This window comes from Puma concolor, chromosome F2, assembly GCF_028749965.1.
Source record: "Puma concolor isolate L17-30 chromosome F2, mPumCon1.1.hap2, whole genome shotgun sequence".
NCBI lineage: Eukaryota > Metazoa > Chordata > Mammalia > Carnivora > Felidae > Puma > Puma concolor.
The window spans coordinates 7716335-7731359 of NC_141684.1; the positions used below are offsets into that span (position 1 = coordinate 7716335).

At 42.1% G+C, this 15025-nt stretch overlaps 1 protein-coding gene across 1 annotated transcript in view; it reads left to right on the plus strand.

The window, feature by feature from the left end:
* Nucleotides 1-211: 211 nt before the first annotated feature.
* ZFAT (zinc finger and AT-hook domain containing) overlaps nucleotides 212-15025 on the plus strand; it is a 350311-nt gene continuing 335497 nt past the window's right edge. Inside the window, exons 1-2 of the mRNA XM_086695747.1 lie at nucleotides 212-475; nucleotides 1848-1924. The gene's annotated coding sequence lies outside the window, so the exon portion shown is untranslated. The remainder of the gene's footprint in view (nucleotides 476-1847; nucleotides 1925-15025) is intronic.

The window sequence follows — 15025 nt, forward strand, 5'->3', positions numbered from 1 at the left end:
GGGGCGGGGCCGCCGTTGCCATGGCAGTGACGTCAGGCGTCGGAGAGCGAACCCGCCCCTGCCCCACGCGCGCGCGCGCACACAGAGACATGCACACGCGCGCGCACCGCCGCTCTCCCTCAGACACACTGGAGGGAAAGGTCAAACTAAAGGCGAGGGAGCGGGGAGGCCGGAGGGAGCCGCCGCCGCCGCCGCGCGCCATGACGGACGCGGCCGAGGCTGCTTTCTCGCCGCCGACACCGCCGAGCCGCTGCTCTCGCCGCGCCCCCTGCCCCCGCCCCCCGTGCCCCCCTCCCCCCCCCCCCGGCTCTCGCGCGTCCCCGCGCCCCCTCCCCACAGCGCTCCGGGCGCGCGTCGGGCCTGGGGCGCGCGCCGGGCGGGCGCGGGTGCGGGAGGGTGGGGGCCGCGACGGGCGGCCGGCCTCCTCGCGCGACCCCCGGTCCCTCCGCCCGTCCCCTGGGCGAGAGCCCGCCAGGTGAGTGCGGCGGCGGGGGGCAGAGGGCGTCAGGAGAGGACCGGGGAGCGCTCAGCCCCCCTCCTGACCCCTTCCGGGGACGCTGACAGGCTCTCGGGACCCGGCCTCTGGGGGGCGTCGCAGGGTCAGCCTGTCGGGGGGCCTTTTCTGGCGCCCCCGCCCCTCGAGGTCCAGCCCCGTCATGGTAGGGGGCTCCGTGCAGGGGGAGTGCAGCCGCCGGGTAGGAGTTGGCAGGGCGACCCGGGCGTGGGGACAGGCGACGGGAGGCAGGTGGGCCCCTCTCTGGGGCTTGGTAAAGTGCGGGGAGGGGGCGAGGGGCCGGGCAAGGTGCGCGCGGGGGGCCCGCGGGAAGCTTTCCGGACGTGGTCCTCGGGCAGTTGGGAGAAACTCTGCCCTTGGGACGAGGCGCTGTGCTTTTGCCCGGGCCAGCGAAAGTGGCGGATTTTACAGCGAAACTCAGGGAAGCCAGGCAGGACCGGACGGGAGAGGGACCGGGAGGACCCGTCTGGATGGGCACCAGGGATGAAGAAATCCGCCTGTGGGTAGCACTGGGGCATGATGTGTGGACGTTGCCATGCCAATGTTTGGCTGTTTGTTGCTTGTGGTTATTTTAGGACTAAATGATTAAAAAAAAAAAAAAAGTTACTTGGGAGAGAGGGAACTGCTTGGATGGTCATGAGTTCTTCCCTGGGTATGCAGGAAATGGGTAAATCTTTCACATTACCACCCCCCCCCCCAACGGAATCCGTGCCCAGTGGGCTTTAACAATAATAAATACAAAACGCTGGAGCCCCCGAAACCCGGCAGTGTTTGTCAGCTGAGTTTCAGGTGTCAGGCTCCGTGTTCCGTGGGAGAAAAACAGGAGGACACCGTGGTACTTGATATGCTCAAGCAGTCGCCTTTTTGTAATAAGCTTTGGAGCCCATCAAAGGGGAGTTTAGTTGTAACTGCCAGGGTTAAGTAATCACATTGACCCAGTGCCACCCACCAATCAGGAGCTTCCCTTGAGTGTAACTTGGAAGACTGCTACCAGCCCAGGACTGTGCTGATCGTGAATTACCAGTGGTTCGGCTGGATTTTTTTTTTCCTCTTTAATTTTCCGCTATACCTTGCATTTACCAGACGTGACAATGAATTACCCAGTTGAACTCCTGTCCACTAAATCACTTTTAAATTCTCAGGCGCTAGCTCTGACGGGTCTTTTTTCCCCCCGTGTTTGAAAGTTGTTTGGATGTTTCAAATATAATAGCTTCAAATTGATAAGGATTTTTTTGAGAATAAGTCCAGCTTAAACAGATTATACACCAAGCGGGTGACGTGTTTTAAAATTTAAATCTCATCCAAGAAAACTTATGGTTTGTGAACGGCGCAGGTTGTGACAGCTGCCGTCACAGAGGAGATGTCTGAAGGAGTCTTCTGTGAAGGATAAGAGAACACCCAGGACACCTGGTGAGTTTGATATTAACCGGCAGGTCCCCCCCCCCCCCCCTGCAAACTTGCTTCTTACTTGAGCATTTCTGACACGTGGGAGCCACTTCTGTTGATTGTGGATCTTTGGTTATTTGTAATTTCAGAAAGTTCTGTCGACAGAAAACTCTCCCTTCAAAATTGAGTCGTTGTGGCATGAACCCGAGGCACCAAAGGGTTTCAGTGCGAGATGTAGAGGAGGATCATTCAGTTTGGGATCTTGTTAATTCTTCCTGTGCAGCAATTTTTGTACCTGGCTCTGTGCTGTGACACCCTTTAAAGGGCTTGCTCCTATTGGCTGTTGCTGACATATGTCTGTATACAATCCTGTAATGGGCTGTTTGACTGTTACAACCTAAAGCATCATTTCCTGTACTATAGAAATAATTTTTTATTGCCCATCCTTCCTTCTCTCTGTTGAAAGGGAACTGTAGAATTGGGCAGATCAGCACTTACTCAGCATATGCCCCACGTGTGAGTCTCATTGACCTTGGTAGCATCATGGAGGTCATGTGTTCATGGAGATAAACTGTGCTTGAACAGTTTCCACCAAATGATAAAGACACATGGGAAAGAGATTTGAGATATGCATATCTTGATTTTTTTTTTAAGTCGTTTTTATTGGGAATTTATTGTGATCATTGCCAAAAATGATTCATTGATTTCTTTTGGGAGAATACATACTTTTCTATTTTACATTTAAAAAATTACTTCTTTTTTCAACTTTTCTAGTATTGCTTGTATATTCTACCACTGACAAGTGTTTTTTGGGGTGACCTTTTTAAAGCTTGGGAACTAGGGAGAAGGGCAGTAATGCTGGGGTGAATTTGGCCTGGGAAAGCAGCTGTGCTCCAAGAAATTTGATATTTACAAGTATAAGATAACAAATTAAGTAGTGGTTAGTTATGTTATATGAGAATTCTCTATTTTTACAAAAAGAATTCATTAAAAGATGCCTTCAGATAATCCCTTTTATATGGTAATTACCAAACGGGACTTGATTTATAAAAAATCATTTGGCATACAACAATTTAGGGATAGGAATTTGGCGTTATGTAAGGTTTATCAGGGTTCTTTGAATTGTCCCTTTCTGAAAAGTGAGGACAAAGTTAATATTTATGGGCTTCTTAAATTCGAGTGTATTGCTTGCTTGTATGCTACCTATTAATGTTTTAACTGAATGGAAAACTTGTCATCTGATTTGTGCTGTGCCATCTAAGGAGCACATTGAAACCTAGTGAAAATGCCAAAATGTTATGGTCAGGTTTGTGTGGAGGTCCATCCAAGATGGTGTAGTTACTGAAGCATCAAAAGCACCTTGTCATAGGATCCTGTTAGTAGGACGGTGGTCTGGTAGCATAGGCCAACAAGTGGTTATACCCAGACTTCAGCAAAATCAAAATAAATAGATTAGGTCCAAAGTCCACATGCAGTGAAAACCATTACCTTGAATTTTTCTCTAGGTGCAAATTATTCCTCAGAATTAAAGGCTTGATTTTCCTAAGCTGTAATTCTGTTTGGGTCACTTGTGAAAAATTCTATTTTGATAAAAGAACAACTTACGTACTCTGTAAACTTTCCAGGGAGCTTTTTTTTTTTTTTTCTTTTTGTTAGTGCAGTTGGATTTATTTGGAATCACAGGGGATATTGAGTGAAGTACTCGGGGAGTTGTCTTTCTGAAATCATTTTGCTTGGGCGATGTAAAAACAAAAAAAGGAATGTGAGTTAATATGAGTGGAACTTGCTTATGGATTAGCTCAGACTTTATGTTGGGATATGGGGTAAAGGAAGGAACCGGGCACAGGCTTTATTAAGGATAACTAATCAAACTTACTTTGCCTTATACTGTTCATGCCTGGCTTCATAAGACTGACACTCCTTCGCGATTTTAGAGAAGTCTTATTTTTAGAGAAGGACTTTAGATAAGAGCTAAGTGTATAGAAGCATTCAAAGTATCAGAGTATTTGAGTGCTTTAATAGTTTTTGTTTTTGTGCATCAGGCAGAAAGCAAGAAATTATTTTCATGCTGAATATGGGTTGAGAGCCCAACTTTGGGATAATGGGCACGGTTTTGTTCCTCTTAACATAATTGAATATTATAAAAATTGAGAGTGCAGCTTGAATGATGCCATTGATTTCTTAGTACAGGCTCTTAGTTCCTCTGTTGAACAAATGAGTAAAAATGAGAATTGAAGATGTGATATTAAAAGAAATTTTTTCAATTTTTTTTTTTTAATTTCAAGATGCCGTCTCAAAGGATTGCTAATTTTTGAGTATGGTGAAGTTAAAAAAATATTTGGATTTATCATTAATGAGGGTATGTAATTAAAAAAAAAACTTTTTAAACACATGCAGCAAGTACGTAGACTGCTGCAAATTTAAAATATTTGTGCCAAGATCTGTGAGAATAGAGATAATGATGAGAAATTTTAATTGGAACTTAAGGCCAATTTATGTTATCAACTTCATTATTCAACTCAGTGTCACTTGAAAAATATTTTATTTTTCTGTTCCCAGTTTTCTTTTCCTATAAAATGCAATCAGTAGTGCAACATACTTTATGTAAAATTGGGTTTTTAAATATTTGCTAGACTTCTTAAGCATAAAGTATTACCTAATGCTAATATGTGTATGTAAATCTATTGTATGGGACTTTTAAAAGTTTTGACTTTATAATCTGCAAAAATTTGGAAAAAAATTTTAAAAATAAGAAAGGCCGAGTTCAGAGTTATAGTCACTGATGATGTTGTAAATTGTATTTTCCTCATTTTCCTTGAAGGATTTTCTTTCACTCTTGCTTGTTTATATTTTCTAGATGCCAATCATGCTAGTTTTTAGTGTTTGATCATGGTATCTATACCATCAATAGAAAGTTCACTTGTAAAAACTGCCCTCTGTATCTTCTTCCAGCTGTTCTGAGGATTGTTTGAATTTCACTTACCGAATGTGCTTTAATCAGAAGTTACTACTAAATAGAAAAGTTATTGCAGTTTTCACAAACTAGAGGAAAATATAAATTTGTCTTAAGATATTTTACAAACATTTTTATGTTACTGCAGGGACAGTTAAACATAGTATGTATAGTTTAGTGTTTCTCACTGTTATTAACATTTGTTCTAACTTAGCTTCATTTGATGCATTATTAAAGTCAGTAATAGTAGGTATACAGTCTCATTTAAAAATATCTTTTGTGGAATGTTTTTCAAAAAAACTTGCCCTTACATAGGCAAAAGATGAAAATTTCACCCTGAAATCTTCTAATTGAATATATAGGTAAATGTTTGATATCACGCATTGTTTTGATTGTTATCTTACATATGAGGATTTTTTGTGTGTTTCTTTAGGATTACTTTCAAGTACTTTTTATTTTTTAAAAAAGCTTTTCTTTGAGGTGACTGGGTGGTTCAGTCGGTTAAGCACCCGAGTCTTGATTTCAGCTCAGGTCATGATCTCCTGATTCATGGGTATAGAGCCCTGGGTCAGGCCCTGTGCTGCCAATGTGGAACCTGCTTGGGACTCTCTCCCTCCCTCCCTCTCTGCCTCCCTCCCTCCCTCTCTCTCCTGCCACCCTCTCTCTCTGCCCTTCCCTTGCATGTGTGCGCACTCTCTCTCTCATAAATAAATGGACATTGAAAAAAAACTTTTCTTTAAAAAAAAGGCATTTTATTCTTAATGACCATTTCAGAGTCCTCAGACTTTTATTTTATTTATTTATTTTTAATTTATTTCATTTTTTAGGGAGAGAGAGATCACAAGCAGGGGAAAGGGACAGAGAGAGAGAGAGAGAGAGAGAGAGAGAGAGAGAGAGAGGGAGGGAAGGAGGGAGGGAGAGAGAATCCCAAACAGGCTCCGCACCCAGTGTGGGGCCTGACATGGGGCTTGATCTCACTACCATGAGATCATGACCTGAGCCAAAATCAAGAGTCGGATGCTTAACTGACTGAGCTACTCAGGTGCCACAGGAGTCCTCAGACTTTTATATTTGAAAGAACTGGAAATGAGTAATTTATTAAGCCTTTTCCATAAAATGCATTAATTAATTGGAGCATGTGATGTAGTTTATTTTTACTATAATCAGAGAGTTGTCTTTATCCTAAACAAATTTATAGAATAATAGTTGGCTCTTTGGACAAATTTAGGTAGGGTAGACTACCCAGAAATGATCTTTTGAATGCAAAGTGTTGGACTAAGTTTACAATATCCTATGGAAATGATATTTACCTTATAAAGACATTTATAGTATGCCTGTTTAAGGATGCTTTCTTAAACACGTCTGTAAGTAAATATATTATACATGTTGTTCACGTGATGTATTGAAGGGTTTAATTTATATCGTATGCTTCTCTCCCCTCTTCTGCCTTTTAATAATTGTCACTTGTTGGCCTTTAGCCACATACTATGAGGGAACTTTTAACGCATGATTGATTGGCCCAGGGTGGTGGTGGTTTTTTCCTAGTGCCTTGTCTGATGGGGAACAAGGAGATTGTCCTGTAACTCTTAATACATGTTAAATGTTGTTGTGAATGTTTGGTTTTAATCAGTCAGTCTGTATAAAGGGGGAAACACTAAAAATTCTTGAGACGATATAAGTGGTTCTGTTCCCTGTCGCCCCTCCTCCGGCCCCTAACTCTATTGTGAGGAACAGAGAGGGCAACTGTAAGGAAGCATTGTAGGAGTTCAATGAGGTCTATGAAGGGAATGTACTTGTTTTGATACAAAGCATGCTATAGTCATCATTGCATACCTTTCCTTCAGGGTGTAACCTGGCTTTTTTATTAGCACTTGTGACCGTGAAGAGTTGAGAAGAGCAAACTGCCAGGAGAAGCATATGGGAATCTTTAAGCAGTTTACATAATATTGCTGATGGCTGAGGATGAGCAGTTTCACACTGATGATCATCTTCCGTGATCACAGGTAGAGCTCCAAATTTTATAAGGCGGAGGACAGATGCTCAGGTGAAAAGTGGGGAAGGATTTTCGGATTCGAAGTCATTGTTGAGAAAATTCAAGGTTACCAATCTTGAAAAAAAAATTACGTTATGTCAATTATAATATTTCCTAACACTGTACCGATTTTGAATATCCTGTGGCCATAAACACCCTAGTGTGTGTCCAAACATAAATCCTAATTTAGGTTAGAAAATTGGTCACTGAAAGTAGAGTTTTGGGGCGCCTGGGTGGCTCAGTCGGTTGAGCGTCTGACTTCAGCTCAGGTCATGACCTCACACTTTGTGGGTTCGAGCCCCACGTCAGGCTCTGTGCTGACAGCTCGGAGCCTGGAACCTGCTTCAGATTCTGTGTCTCCCCCTCTCTCTGTCCCTTCCCTGCTCATGCTCTGTCTCTCTCTCAAAAATAAATAAACATTAAAATTTTTTTTAAAAAAGTTAGAGTTTAACTGAAGGATGAAAAAGCTGATAATCTTTATCTTTTTTCTGTATTATAACACTTTGTTGTTAATTAAAAAAAAATTTTTTTTATGTTTATTTCTGAGACAGAGACCGAGCACTAGTGGGGGAGGGGCAGAGAAGGAGACACAGAATCCGAAGTAGGCTCCAGGCTCTTGAGTTGTCAGCATAGAGCCTGACGTGGGGCCCAAACTCACAAACCGTGAGATCATGACCTGAGGCGAAGTTGATCGCTCAACCGACCGAGCCACCCAGACGTCCCTGTTGTTAATTTTTTCAGGCCTAGTACCATTCGCTTAGTTTTATGTACGCCTAGCTCTATAATTGAAGAGAAATTATGGGAATGATTCCTTGAGAAGCTAGAACCACATTGAGAGAGGTATGAGGTAAATAGAGCATAATTGTATAGATATACTAATTTTTTTTTTCTAAAGCAGTGGTTTTGAAACTATTTTGTAAAAGGTTCTAGAGGAAGTCAAGCAGGTTCATTCCAATTTCAACTAGTGCAGTCTTACTTTGATCAGTTTTAAGTATGGAAGTTTGCATAAGGTTTCTTTTGAGAGCAAGGTTCTGTTGTTTAAAATAAAAAGTGTAATATCCATGATTGTTAGCATATTTGATCTTACCACTGTTCTGCTTAAATTATTACAGTGGTTGGGCCTCTTTAATATGATTTCTAAGACTTTTCTTTATCCAGCGTCAACTTAATTCTTCACCTCTTCTGTCAGTCTTTCTCTCGCTCTCCATATAAACTCTGTATTCTAGTCCTACTTAAATTGCATGATAGTCCCTGAGAAGAAAATGTTCTTTTACAGGTCCATTCCTTTGCACATGGAGCTGCTCTCCTTATCATGCTAGGCAGGACTCTGCTCCCTTGGAAGCTTGGTCATAACTCCATAAAAGCATTTATTTCGTTGTTTTTAACTATGGCCCCCTCGAGAACAGAGACCATCTAATTTATCTTTGTATCCGTACAACTTGGTGTTCATTAAGTATTCAAATGTCTGTTGGATAATTGCATTTAGAATTTGAGAAGTAGTAGAATTACTTTAATGCACACTCACGTGAATAAAACATCCCAGATCTAGTCCATGCAAAGTATTTTTTAACGACATAGTGTCAGGCTAAGTATGTGAAAGGCATCCCATTGCACTTACCATGAAGTATAATAAAGCCAAAAGATACATAGAAAAGATTAGATTGATTAAGTTCTAGTGTCTTAAATGAAGTGTCATACTGGATTCAGTTATCGCATCCTAAAAGTTGGGTGTGAAAGCCTTTTACCCATAAATGTCATACAGTCTTGATTGCCCACGAAACAATTTCTTCGTTATGATTTAAGCTAATAGACACAAAAAGACCTCCATGTGTCAAAGTATACAGTGTGTTGACACCCTCTCATAGAGGTTAAAAAACGGGCCCTGGAGCTGCCCTGCCTGAAGTCCTATCCCTCGCCTGCCTGTCAATACTGTGTGATCTTCTGTAATTACTTAACCATTCTGTGCCTCCTTTTTCTTCTCTGTAAAACGAGGATGTTGATAATACTGCTTTATGTGGCTGTGATGAAGCATATGTGTGAGTTATGTATGTTGAGCACTTAAGAGAATGCCCAACACACAGAAAACCCTCAATAAATGTTAGCTCTAATTAATTTTTAGTGGCTCCTTATTTAAACAAATGAATGTGCATTGTGCATCATTTAAAAATAATTGCTTTACTGTAGGAGTATCTAATTGAAAAGAAAGTTAACATTTTTAGTTATATCTTTAACCTAGCAACTGTTTGATCTCCTTACTGACTCATTCTCCCATCTCCCAGTGGAGTATAGACTGTTTCTGTCAGATGGATCAGTGAAGACATGGGAGATTTGAAACGATGTCCTCTTCATTTCTACAGCAGAGCATTTTTGTTCCCATGACCTGTGCAGTTTTTGCTAGTGCCCACAAGAGAGGAGAGAGAGAAACAGCGAGTAGAAGAATCCAGCAGCAAGTTCTTAAACAAGCCTTAACCTGTACCAAATAAGTCGTAAACTTTCATACTCCTTAGTAGAGGAGGGGTGCGCAGCAGCTTTTTTCCTTGTTTACATTTTCCTTTACTATTTTGGCTTGGAAAGATAGATTTGTTTTATAGTGAATTTTTTTTTAATATTTATTTTTGAGAGAGAGAGAGAGCACGAACGGGGGAGGAGCAGAGAGAGAGGGAGACACAGAATCCGAAGCAGGCTCCGGGCTCTGAGCTGTCAGCACAGAATCCGACGCAGGGCTCTAACTCACACATGGAAGATCATGACCTGAGCCAAAGTTGGACGCTCAACCGACTGAGCCACCCAGGCACCCCAAGATAGATTTGTTTTAAATCTGAAAATACATTTATTCCAGAAAGGTACATACATATTTACTTTAATTAGTCAGTGAGCCTGTTTTTTAAGCTCATTTTTTACATTTACATGCCTGCAGTGAGGGAAATCAGTAGGGTATCATTTGTGTTAGTGCTAGGTACTATGAGATCCCGTTAAATATGCCCATGCAGGATGCAAAGACAATTTTGAAGGAGGAAGAAGTTTGTATCCCAATATGTTTTATAAAGGGGGGTGTTTTTTTTTTTTTTTTGAAAATGTTTATTTATTTTGAGAGAGAGCAGGGGAAGGGCAGAGAGGGAGAGAGAGAATCCCAGGCAGGCCCCATGCTCAGCATAGAGTCCAACGCGGGGCTCGATTTCACAACCGTGAGATCATGACCTGAGCAAAAATCAAGAGTTGGACGCCAAACCAACTGAGCCGCACAGATGCTCCAAGAGTGGTTATTCTCATAACAAATAATATCCAATGTGTCCTTACAGCGTCCTTGACTTTCTGTCTTCCGTGTAGCAAGATATAATGGGTAACTTTTTAAAAACCGTCTCACTAAAGGAAGGACTTTAGCAAGCAATTTTGAGTGTTCACTGTGCTGTGATAATTTGCAGATGAGGAGCTATGATGTAAAGATAAATCAGGCATCGTGTTTATGTGCTGTTTTATGACCTGCTGGTGGACCAGAGGGTGAAGAGAAGACTTGGGAATTGAACCCTGCAAACAAGACTGGAAGAGTGCTGGGTTTTGAATAGAGTGAGCAAACAAAATGAGACAAGAGCAAGGGGGCCGTTTTTAAATGCCAGGGGTGTGCAGCGTGACCGTGTGCTGTGGGAAATTTGAATGCTTGTACAGACTGGTACCCTTCGTGTCATCTTGTAGTTAGGACACTAGTTTAATGTTAGCAAATTTTTGCTGACGTGCCATTGTAGAAACTTTTAAAATATTTTTTGCACTTCCCTGAAAATTACAGGAGGCAGGTCATGCTAGGGAAAATCAACTTCTAGAAGATATACGATTTTGACTACACCGATTTCCTCTGTACAAACCAGGACGCTGTTCGTGTTTAATGTTATCTAGCCTTGAAATTTTGTTTGCCTTCGACAGCATGCCTTTCTGTGTTTGTCAGGCCAAACAACTTCTTGTTTTACTTATTATCTCAGTTCTTGTTCCTCATTGTTACTATTAGTATTAATATTATTAGTAGTATTTAATCAGAAAAGAGAAATACTATTTGGGCATTTCAGAAGCCTCAGAAATGCTTGGTTACGTACAGGAGTAAGTTAGGTTTTATGACTTTCCCGGTTGGGTCTTCCCAATAGCACCTCCCCCATGCTGACCTTCACCCTTCATTGACTTAGAAGGTTTCTCATTGTTGGGAGAGAACTCCTTGATCTCCGTCCATTTCCCATCTAACTTTCACTTACTGGTTCTTGGCCATCTAGGGCTATATATGTGAAACTCACTCTTCTTACACACGATAAATCTTTCAAGTGTCTGAAAACAACTATTAAATCCTACTTGAACCATCTTTTTGCCACAGTAAGGGAAGAAACCCTGATTCTCAAAAGATACGCACATGACCCGGTTTACAGACCCTTCTCCGTCCACATCGCTCTCATGACAAAGTCTGTTCATCAGCATACCTCTTCAGATATGGTGGCCAGAGCTGAACCGACTGCTTCAGATGTGGTCTGACCATGGCTGAATACAATGAAGCTGTTATCTGGATACCGTACTTCTGTTAAAGCAGCCTGAAATTTGCATTACATTTTTTGGCAGCCACATTACCCTTTGATCATATTGAGGTTCTGGTCAGCTAAAACCCTGTCTCCTTCTCATGTGAGCTGCCCTAAGTCTGATCTTTCTCCTTTATTTGCCAGCTGATGCTTTGAAAGTAAATGCAGACTATGGGGTCTTGCATTACTATAACAGTTTAAATGAATTTGTCTATCAGATTTAATTCCATTTAACTGGCGGGAGATACGAGCTAACGTTTGTGTGCAGCAGAACGGTTTTCGTGGTGCTTTCACGTAGACTTTAATCTTCATAACCACCACCCGAGAATCAAGAGAAAACGACCTTCCACTAAATTAGGAATTGGCAGATAGGGGACTTCGTCACGGGTTTTTTGATTCCAGATCCCATGGTCATCTTATCACTGTTCACTTAGTAAGCATTTAGCATGCCCTTTAATATGGGGCCAGTGCTATGTGGGGCTGGTGCGTCAGTGAGCAAGACAGATTACAGGCTCTGCCCTGTGGTATTCGTGGCCTGGCACATAAATAATTACTGGCAATTACTGAGCACTTTGTGTTGGTTAGGCACTGCGGTAGATAGTGTTATTGTTCAAAGTCTCTGTTGCCCGTCTTTACCAGGGTCCTCTCCGTAGGAGGATTATATTTTCCACTACATGGACATCAGGTTGGGGCACTAGGCCTTCCTTGACCAATAAAACATTAGGAGAAGTGACATGTTGCTTATGTGAGCAGATGTTTCCATCTTGTGGTTCTGGCAGTGGCTCTTATCCCTCTGTCATGGAACCAGTATGCCTTAGCTAGGGCCAGTCCCAGAGTGAGAGAGGCTTCGGACTGGGTCCCAGAGCGATGGAACAGAGTGAAAGCTGATTCATGACAGCCATTGTTAACGTAAGTGAGAAACCCTCGTGTTGTAGGCACTGTGACGTCAGAGTCATTTGTGACACGATAGTACAGCCCAAACAGTGTGATGCTGACGTCACTCGAGGTGATCTCTGAAGACACATAAGGTGCAGGCTTTGTCCTCGAGGAGAATGCAGTTTTGGTGAGTGCGTTAGATGTCCACAGGTTATCAGTAGTTGGGCAAAAGGAGAATACCTATATGGAAAGGTCTGTGAAGTTGGGGCTCTTTGCTGACCTTTGCCTCACCGCTAGGCTGAGTCAGTCAGCATGTTGTAAATCCTACATCTCTGGTCCAGCTACTACTGCCACAACTTCTTCTCATCCAGAATTTGACCAGCATGTTTTCTAAATCCTCATTCAAATCCACCTTTTGTACGAAAATGTTTAAGAGGATGGGCTTCTACAGAAAGTCAGCAGGAACTTCTTTCATCAATGCATCCATCAGCACTCAAGAAGTAACCCAAGAATTTGCCTGGTCGAACCGTTTCTCCAGCACGCGCAGAGAGATGGGGTCCCGGGTTCCATGTCAGTTATGTCTGCGAGCTTTCAGGTTTCCCATTTTCACAGCTGTCTGTACATCTCCCTTTGCGTGGGGATGTTAGCGAGACAGAGCCCAGCTGGGATTCTGCGAGGAGAAGCTGGGGAATACGTGCCCGGGGTTTGGGGGAGCACTTGAAGCCTTCGAAATAATAATCATGTGAATATGCATGGTTGTGGGCTGTAGTTTTCATCACATTATCAAAGGGAATCATGATTCCCCTGGCAGGTTACCAGCCCCGTTGTGGAGTGAGAATAGAAGTTGAACAGAGATCTGGAAAATGCCCGTATGTAAGGAGCAGGTGAGACAAGAACCCAGAAGGGAAGCTGAGAAGGAATCATTGGAAAGGGTTGAGGACCAGGAGCAAATAAATGTTACAGAAGCCAGCTCCTTATTAATCATAGTTTTTTAATCTGTTCTGGAATTTTGCATGAATTCTACATCCACCCTCATGGTATTTCTTCATGATTCCTTAGAAGTTACCAAACTTGCAGATACATTTAATGTCTTAGAATACAATTTTTCTTGATCTATAAATACGAATTTAAAGCAATTCCTTCTTTTTCTGTCTCCTTTTTATTTTGGGCTTGAGTTACTTTTTTCTTTCTTCCTTTTTTCCCCTTAATCTTTTTTTACCCTTCCCAGATTAAAGATCATTCTTGTTTAAAAAGGCTGAGTCCAGATGGGAGTGAAGCAGTCTTTTAGGTTGTCTGTTGACAATTGATCCCAAGTAAGGAAGTCGGCCTTTGTTATTTTTTAAGTCTTTTTAAAATTTTTCTTAGCACTTCTAACAAATTTCTACCTTTTTAAAAACAATTTTACTGAGATATAATTGTTACACAGTAAACTGCACATATTGAAAGTGTACAGTTTGGGGCACTTGGGTGGCTCAGTTGGTTAAGTGTCTGACTCTTGATCTCAGCTTGTGTCGTGATCTCCCGGTACATGAGATCGAGCCCCACCTTGGGCTCCATGCTGACAGTGCAGAGCCTGCTTGAATTCTCTCTCTCTCTCTCTCTCTCTCTCTCTCTCTCTCTCTCTCTCTCTGTCTCTGCCCCTTGCGTGCTCTCTCCCCTCTCTCTCTCAAAAAAAAAAAAAATATATATATATATATATATATATATACACCCACACATATATCTAAAAGAAAGTGTACAGTTTAATAAACTTTGACATATATGTATCCTCATAAACCATCATCACTGTCAAGATACTGAACATATCCATCATCCCCAGAAGTCTCTTGGTAATGCCCCCATTACTCCCCAGGCAACCACTGTTTGCATTCATTGGCATGTCCTAGAATAAAGCATATACTCTCTTTTGGTCCAGCTTCTTTCCCCTGCATGATTATTTTGAGATTTATCCATGTTGTAGCATGCATCAGTAGTTTATTCCTTTTTCATTGCTAAGTAGGATACCATTGTATGGGTATATTGTAGTTTGTGTGTTCATTCACCTCTTGATCGACATTGGGTTATTTCCAGTTTTGGGGGTTTACAAATAGAATTGCAGCAAACGTCCACGTAGATGTCTCCGTATGGATGTATGTCCGTATTTTTCTCGGGTAAATACCTAAGAGTGGAGTGGATGAATCAGTCTTATGTTAGGTATAGGGGTGTGTGTGTGTGCACGCGCGTAGAGACAGAGACACTGAAAAATAGGCTCACACGATTGCTGGCAAGTCTGAAATCTGTAGGACAGGCCAGCAGACTGGAACCTCAGGCAGAAGAGTTGATGTTGTGGTCCTGAGTGCAAAGTCTGTAGCATAGGCTGGCAGGCTGGAAACTCAGGCAGGATTACTGTTCCTGATTTGAGGCAGGATTCCTTCTTCCCCAGGAAACCTCAGTTTTTTGCTTAGAAGGCCTTTAACTGTGATTGAATAGGGCGCAGGCACCTTATGAAGGATAATCTCCTTTATTTAACGTCAGTTGATTGAAAATGTCAATCATGTCCACAAAATACGTCCACAGCAACATCTAGACTAGTGTTTGACCAGATAGCTGGGCACAAAACCTAGCCAAGTTGACACAAAATTTAACCTTCACAGCGGCTAAGCGTGTTCTATTTTTTTAATACGGTTATAGAGGATACATATTTTTAAAGGTAAGTTTTTGATTGTTGCTAATTCACT